Source organism: Microplitis mediator, chromosome 5 (assembly GCF_029852145.1).
Source record: "Microplitis mediator isolate UGA2020A chromosome 5, iyMicMedi2.1, whole genome shotgun sequence".
In the NCBI taxonomy this organism is placed as follows: domain Eukaryota; kingdom Metazoa; phylum Arthropoda; class Insecta; order Hymenoptera; family Braconidae; genus Microplitis; species Microplitis mediator.
The window spans coordinates 23,832,165-23,840,676 of NC_079973.1; positions in this window are offsets into that span (position 1 = coordinate 23,832,165).

The following is an 8,512-nucleotide window of genomic DNA, read 5'->3' on the forward strand; positions in this document are numbered from 1 at the left end:
ATTTTTTATTTACCCTCCTTATTTACCTCCACATTCTTCTATTATGGATGTGGTTATTGTAATGTAAATAAAATAACGATAGAAATAATTATGAATTAATCGATTAGTATAAATCTATACAACAATTGAGAAAATAATCATTGGATTTGAATCCATACTAGGATAAAAAAATAAAAAATTAAATGTCTTTACTATAGCCGATAAACTAAAATTCTCCACTTAACGTAGTAAAGAAAACGTAGAAATCTGTTAGCTATCAGTATCTTCAGTCAATTAAATTTAATATCAATCGTAGTTTAGTATTTTAATAACAGTTAATAATTTACCTTAGGGATATTTAAACGAAAAAAAATTCCCGGCTCTTTTAGTTACAACAATATAAATCTTTATTTCTTTTAAAATAAATATTATGTTAATGATTAATTATCAATACTCATATATCGATTCCACGAAACTCAATACAATGGAGTCTACAGAAGTCTTACAATAGAAATAATAATTACAATCGATTATAAAAATATTTATCACTTTGTTTTATGAATCACAGTAAAATAACATCGAGTACATGCAAAAAAAAAAAAATTAAATATTTAATGGCGTGAAATATATACAATACGATAAACTAATGAATAGCTAAAGCTTTTAAGTAATTTACATAAATAGATATCAATTCAAATCTTAGGTCATTGACACTTGTGATTATAAAGTCATCGACTCTCAATGAAGGCGGATTTTAAAAAATTTTAGCATCGCAAATCCGCGATTGTTGAGGAAACGGCTGTCTTACTCTGCTACATTGACATAAAAATTTCTAGATATTCAAAGAAAATTTTTTTATTACCAATAGTTCTTATCTATTCTATAGATAAAGAAAAAATTAAATTTAAAACAATATATTTTTTTATTTAACGAAAATTTTTTCAGCTTTTTACAAGGTACACTATCTGTGTCAAGTTATCTGATAGCGATTGTAATATTTGCACTTGATGTTGTATTATATATAGCGCGTTATCTATAAACTTAAACTTACGACTTAAACTCATCTCGTAAACTAAACGGGGAATTAAACTGAGGAGAAATTATATAGAACACGAAAATAAATATTAACAGTTATGATTAAAATTTTCTTTACTTGGTTATTCAATTAATACGTCACGTTATTAATTTTACACAACATCCGATTAACTGACCCCCTGTAACTAAACTTATATTTTATTATCAAGTTTTTTTAATTCATAAATAATTTCCGATACGGCCATTAATTTTTACTGGTTCATTCAAACTGATAGTCGTTTTATTTATTTTTTTTATAAACATTTAAGTCATAAGTACAGTTTGTTAATAATTTTTAATGTAATTTATTTATTAGTCAGCATGAATACATAAATAATTTAATAAATATCGCAGCAAAGTGACTTATTAATTTTTTTTTGTCACTTTAAATTGCGATATTTATATCCAGTATTGGAAATATATGATACGATAAAGTATAAATTTAATTTTTTATCTTTATCTGTGTCATTTTTTTATTTTATTTTAATTGAACGGGATAATAATTTTATTCATTTATTTATTTATTTATTTAATTCAAAATAATTTGAATTTTTTTTATTTATTTATCAATAAGATATTCGTCAAAAGTTAACTGATAGTGAGAATTGCCACAGTTTATTAATCATTATTAGAGCTATTATTGTACTGATGTCAATCTCTTAACTCATGCGCCCATCTATTTATTTACTTTTATTAAACATCCATTCTCACGCAGTTTAATCTCCGTCGTCACATTTGCGATCAGTCGACCTCCACAATATAAATAATGTGACTGACTTAAAGACAAACGTTACCAGCAGAAATACTTTTATTCTATTCCTATAACGATATTACTTTTACAATCTGCCTCTTATCTTGCGCTAATGATTTTAGTACAAAGCGATCTTGGACTACGAACAGAGTGTTAATGCTGATTCAGAGTCCTCGGGGTTTTTTCTTACATCACCTCTAAGAATTCGTAATTTCCATACTAACTCTCTTCATTCGTATCATTAATTTATTACGCTTATGATTTAATATTTTCAAAAAATTTAAAAAAAACCGCCAATTAATTTAAAAAAATTTAAGTCACATAACAAATTAAATAATTCTCTGAATTTTTACAGTTTCCTCGTCTTATTTAACTGTATACAATTTTTTTTTCTTATCATATGTTACATTCTCTCTTTAATCGGGTCTTCATTAAAACATGTTAATGTTTATGTCTTTACTGTGCTCTACTTTTATTAAACAAAGGTTTGCTTGACCTTAAACGCATCTTGAATAATTACTGTCGACTGTTTATTTAAACTCTGATTCAACCAATTTAAATTATACATATATATTTTTAAATTAAAAAAGAAATACTTTGCATTCTAATTGGTTGTTTTAATTAAAAACACTCGTAATTAAAAATTAAAATTTATAATAATTCAATTAAGTAAAAAGAGCATGGAATTGTAGTTACTTATGATCTTTTTTTATAAATATTCCTCTGTAAGGTCTCATTTAATTGGTTATTTATATATATATATAAGTACGGGCAATGTCATTGCCAAGCTGCAAAGCCACGGACTTTAATGATTGCGCGGTTGAAACTCAACGTGTCCGGGAAGTTGGTCTATTAAGAGGCGAATCATTTGACATTCCCTACTCTGGTGCAACGCAATGTCTACACGTGGGCGTTTACTTAGGGTTATTTTTAAAAATAAATTAAAAAATAACAGTAGAAAAAAAATTATTTAATTTATTTTTAAAATAATAAATTATTGAGCAATCGATGACTAGTAAAGTTGGTAATTTTTAAAAATACATTTTTTTGTTGTATTATCACGGTATCTAATAATCTGACACGTTGGCTCGTTATCTGAGGACATTGTTTTTATCACACGTACAATCTATCGGATGGATAAAATTTTTAAGTGTTTCCTTATTTTTATAAATTATTAGAGACGGTGAGAAAAAATAAATGAGGCGGGTCTTTCCGTCTTCCTGATGTTTTCCGTCAGACAAACGTCATTGTCTCTTTTTAGGAATAGAAATGATATATGTGTAATGTGTACAGAGTGGCTGGTAAGCTTGACACTGGTTTACGAGGATTGTAAGTAAATATAAAGGTAGACGAGTCATGAGAGTTGCACCTCGTCGTTACCTTAAACGATTCGACTCGCCTTTTACTTACTCGAACGATACGTTCACGTTCCTACGGCAACTTGTCACCAGCTACTACTTTTTTTTTAGTCTCCGTTTTATTTATTTACCTCTTATCTCTCATCTTTTTTATTCATTCATTTATTTTTTTTTTCTAACATTGACAAAAAATAATACAAATCATTTTATTTATGGCCCTGATGATGAAAGTCGCCGCGTAATCTTGCACTGCATCTTAATATTATTTTATAAATAATATTAACATAATGATAAATAATTATTATTTATATATATTATAAGATATTTAGTATTTTGTCCCTGAATTCTTGAGTGATTTTTTTATTTTTATAAATATTTTTTAAATATTACACACATGTGGATTTAATTCTGTATATTTTTCGTGGTCGGATATTCTATTCGTAGTATAGGGAAGACTGGGGCACAACGAAACCCTGTGGCATGATGGACCCCCTCAGAAATTTGCCAAAAAATTTTTTTTTGCCATCGTTAGATTTTTTCGAGCTGATAAATTTTCGTCTTCCTCTGACCCTCTCATTAAATATTCAGTTGCCCTCACCGGCTAATAAATACATTCAGTTAAATGTTATCATAATTTACACACTTTACTGCTAAATTATATTCAGTAGCGTGTATAGTATTTATATATTTATTTAAATATATATATTATTATACCAATCTTATATATTTGATCTTTATACTTTCCTTGTATTTTTTTCATCATTCGCTAAAGTGAGATAAACATTTTTTTTTTACTTAACATGAACACTTTAATTTTCTACAAAAGTTGAATTTATTTTTAAAAAAATAATTTCACTAAATTTTTGTAAAATTATTTAAGAAAAAATTTGAATCAAATTATTACAAAAAAAAGTTTTTTTTTAATTTATCCCTCGATATGTTTAATGAACTTAAAAAAAAAATATAACGTGAAAATTTTTGACATTAACTTAATCGGTATTTTAAATCTAAAGTCATAAATTTTTAGTTAAATAATTAAAAAATTAATTTTTGAAAATCACAACGAGTTTATAATCAGCTAATTGAGTTGTGTAATATCAACATATTATAAAAAAAAAATAATAAAGAGGAAATTGTGTCGAGGCTCGTATTGAAGAGGTCAAGAGTTGATGACTGATGACTCGAGTAAGTGTAATATTATCTAAATGTTTAAACGTAACATTTTTTATTTACACAATGTCATCATGTGGAAACATAAGCACTGACCTAGGAACCTCTCAATGCTGCGTTTAAATATAACAAAAGAGGGTGGGGCTATTATACACTGCGGGAGCTATGACGTGCGGGGGAGGATATGAAGTGAGGAATAAAAAAAAACAGATAGATAGAGAGAGAAAACTCGCGCTTTTATTATACGAACAAAGTTAACTGTGTTAGTAGTGTAGCTATAGTGAGGCTGAGGCGCTTGATTAATCTGTCATATTTGATGTAAGTGCAGGTTAATCTATAGATGCACTTGTACAACACGGGCGATTCCAACAATTGCACGCATCCGCCAGTTTGTACAATTTAATGTCAACTACGTATCTGTATATACCTACTGCATTTTGTGGTCTTGAATTACCCAGTGGCCAGTCTGTTATATATAAAAGTCACAGTTTTGTCGCGTCGCGATAAGACTTGTAACTTCAGAGGTTAAAGGTGACATGCTATTATTGTAGGCTCTCTTATTATTATATTCTCTTCGACATGTACACTGGTGCCCTTCATAATATGGGGATCACACAAATCGCTTTTATTCAATAAAGTCATTTTGCAATTGTTATTCACTTGTATGTCATTTATTTTCATTTTATTTACAATGTCGATTAAAATTATTTTCTTTTTACAAAAATAATTAAATAAAAATAAATTTACATAAATATGCAGTAGTGGAATTCCATTTTTGTGTCAAAATGTTTTTTTTTTTCCAATCATTTGTTGACTTGTTTATTAAAAAAAAAAAAAATGTAAAATTGAAAAAATCAGTCGCGGAATCACTTTGAGACCCAGTTGAGTTTTAAAACCTCATTAAAAAATTGAATTTTTACGGTAAAAAATTTTTATAGGCCGAATTATGTGGTACCCACTTCCGGTACATTTTTATTAAAATTAACACGATAATGTTGTATATATTATTTAATTAATACAAATAAATAATAAGCAAAATGAATTATATATCCTGTAGAATATAAACCTGATGTCTAGCTTGTAGTCTCGATATGATTTAGATCGCTCGACAATATAACGATATATGATAGTGATTGAAAACGAACGGATAAAATCAAGACTGATCCGACAAGGATTTCGAACCACTCGCGGCATCTCATTTATATATCCTTGCACCAATACACTAAATATAAAACGATGCAACATTGAACATAAATATATTTGAAAAAAAAAAGTATTTGATATTTAATATCGGAGTTACCACCTTCCTTCAACGAGACCCGCTTGTAATATCCTCATTAGCATTTTCACAACTCTTTATTCATAATTTATGTGTCGCACTATTTTCCGTGTTATGTACACTTAATTTCATACATATAATATACTCACATATATAAGACGAGTGGGTACAGTGTCATATTTCCCAGTTACTGTTTCCTTTTCCGCTTCACTGAATATTCTCGATACTATATACTATATCCCCTCTTTTTTTTATTACATTTACAAATACATTTATTTACTTTTTTTGTTTTTTATTTTTTATTATTGCCTGGAGAAATCCAAGGAATGCTAACAAAAAATATTTATTTATAACATTCTGCAATTATACAATTAACAATATCTCCATTTAAAATAAATATGTCATTTAAAGTCAATTGCTCAATGAGTTTGTGAAAAAGTATAATTAAATTTTGTCTAAAAATATATAAATTGTATTTATTAAAAGATCAGCAGTCATTGAACTTGATTAATTTTCATCAGTTACAACTATTAGATGACCCTCGGTATTATTCCTGGATATATAATGATAATATATATATGTATATACAAATACATAATAGAGCGTGCAGATATAACACGTGTAGACTGAAGCCATTTTGCGACATTTTTGTTATGCTAATCTGTTAGAATCATTTAGTATAGGGGAAGGGGGGCAAAAGGGGGTAGGGTAGGCAAAACGGGGTACCCCCAAAATTTTATAAAAAAAAATTTCATATTTTAAATGGTTTTTAAACATTCCAAAATCACTTCTGTAAATATAATTAAGCGTTACTTTGAATTTTTTTGGGAAAACTTTTTCAAAAATTAATTGTCAGTTGAAAAATATTAATGACGTTTGTTTTATGATAAAAACTATTAAAAATTTTTTTTCTTCTTTTGTATCCAATAAACATGTAAAATATAATTTTTCTTTATATAAATTACTTATAAAAAAATTCAACTTAATCAAATTCGTTTAAAATCCAGAAATTTTTTTTTTTTTACCTTTTTTAGGGGGTACCCCACTTTGCCCGCAGAAATGAAAAATTGTTTTTTTCAACGGTAACTGAAAATTTCTTCTATTTACTTTGAATATCATTAAAAAAAAAAAAAGATTTAGCGTATTTGAGTCCTCGAAAACTTGGTATTTCCTTCAGTACCCCCCTTTGCCCCTCCCTCCCCTGTATATTTAAAAAAAAAATCCTTTCATTACAGCCCTTAATTAAAATTGCAAAATGTCGCTCCGAATTTTACGCAATTGGGCATGGAAAATCCAGAAATAAATATCGCAGCTGACTAAGTATTGAATTTTTATAAAAAAAATTAAAACGACTGTTTTGTATATAATTTTATGGCCTGCAAAAATAGTCTTGTTGATAAGATTAATGAATTAAAAATTTATAGTTTCTGGAATTTCAAAACAAAATCGTAAAAAACTGATTTTCATATCTCATAGCGACCTTAAATTTTGAATTAAGGTCTGTACTTAATAAACAATTTTTCAGAATTTATAAACAGTTCAATGTATCTATTATAATATATGAGCATGTGTTATTAGACACGGCCGTTAAGCAACTGAGATTTTCTGGGTCAAAAAATAATCTGAACCCAACAAGAGAAATTAAGCACTTAGGAAAAATATTATCATAAATAATCAATCTATAGACTGAAAAAAATTTTTATATGACAGCATCTTGATCAGTCGCTCACAATCACGATCCAACGAATAATCCGCTGGCCACCTGAATTCCCGTATCCTCTCATCTTGTTTCTTGTCGCTCTGGTCTATATCATATACTTTTATATTAATATAAACTTAACTCGCATCTACTGGTCATATCAGTGCGTCTAGTAGTCGTGAGTCGTGACGCGAAAGAACGATAGATCGGAACTAATAAGCGTGTCTCCTCCAGTGGCTCGTACGACTTTTACTGTCTTCTATTCTACTTGATATTACATATTACATGTACCCTACACCACCTATCGAACCTATCTCACTGTCTCCTAGCTCCCAGCTTATATTATTAATGTAACATTATATTAATAATAATAAAATATGCGTTTTATTATATGATGACATACCTTAAGTCGATGATTCATTTTAGAAAGGAATTTTAACTCGACTTTCTTTCATTTTTCTTTCATAATAACTTTTTTTTTACCTTTAATTTTTTTTACATTAAAATAATTTATTTCATTCATTCTCTCATTATCTAAATTATTAATATGATCCACACTTACTGTGCTGGCCAACCTTTTTTTTTTTTATACATTTTCTATTAGAAAATATTTTCTGAAAATGACTTATGGTGCAATTGAGACGTTTCAATGTATTGCATTATATTTTTATATAACATTTAATTATGCGACAGTTTAAAATGAAAATAATACAAGTAGTAATTGTACATAAATAATGAAACCGAAATCTACAATTATTTACGGTGGAAAAAAAAAATATTTTCTTTTACTTATGAAACATGTGATGTCTTATGGTCATTATTATTTTTAAACCATACAGTCGTCTGACACAACTGTCCACGATAAATAAAATTTAAAAAATGAATTGTTTAATAAATTACAAGCACCTGTGCGGGTCCTCGTGCAGCTTCGGGCACTCGTTACTCTCTCTGTAAATTCCATGTAATTTAAATATTTCTCGTACTCATTTTTATGTAATGTTTAACTATCTCTTGTGCGAATCGTCCAAGAGACGTCGTAACGATTACACACCTTTTGCTTTTGCACGTAAACTCCGGTGAGTATAAACCCGAATGGGAATGGAAGTGCGAGTGCGAGTGCAAGAGTATGGGAGTAGAGTATGAAAACCACAGACAGGAGTAGTATAGCGTAGCAGAAGCGATACGATGTTAGTTACATTAAA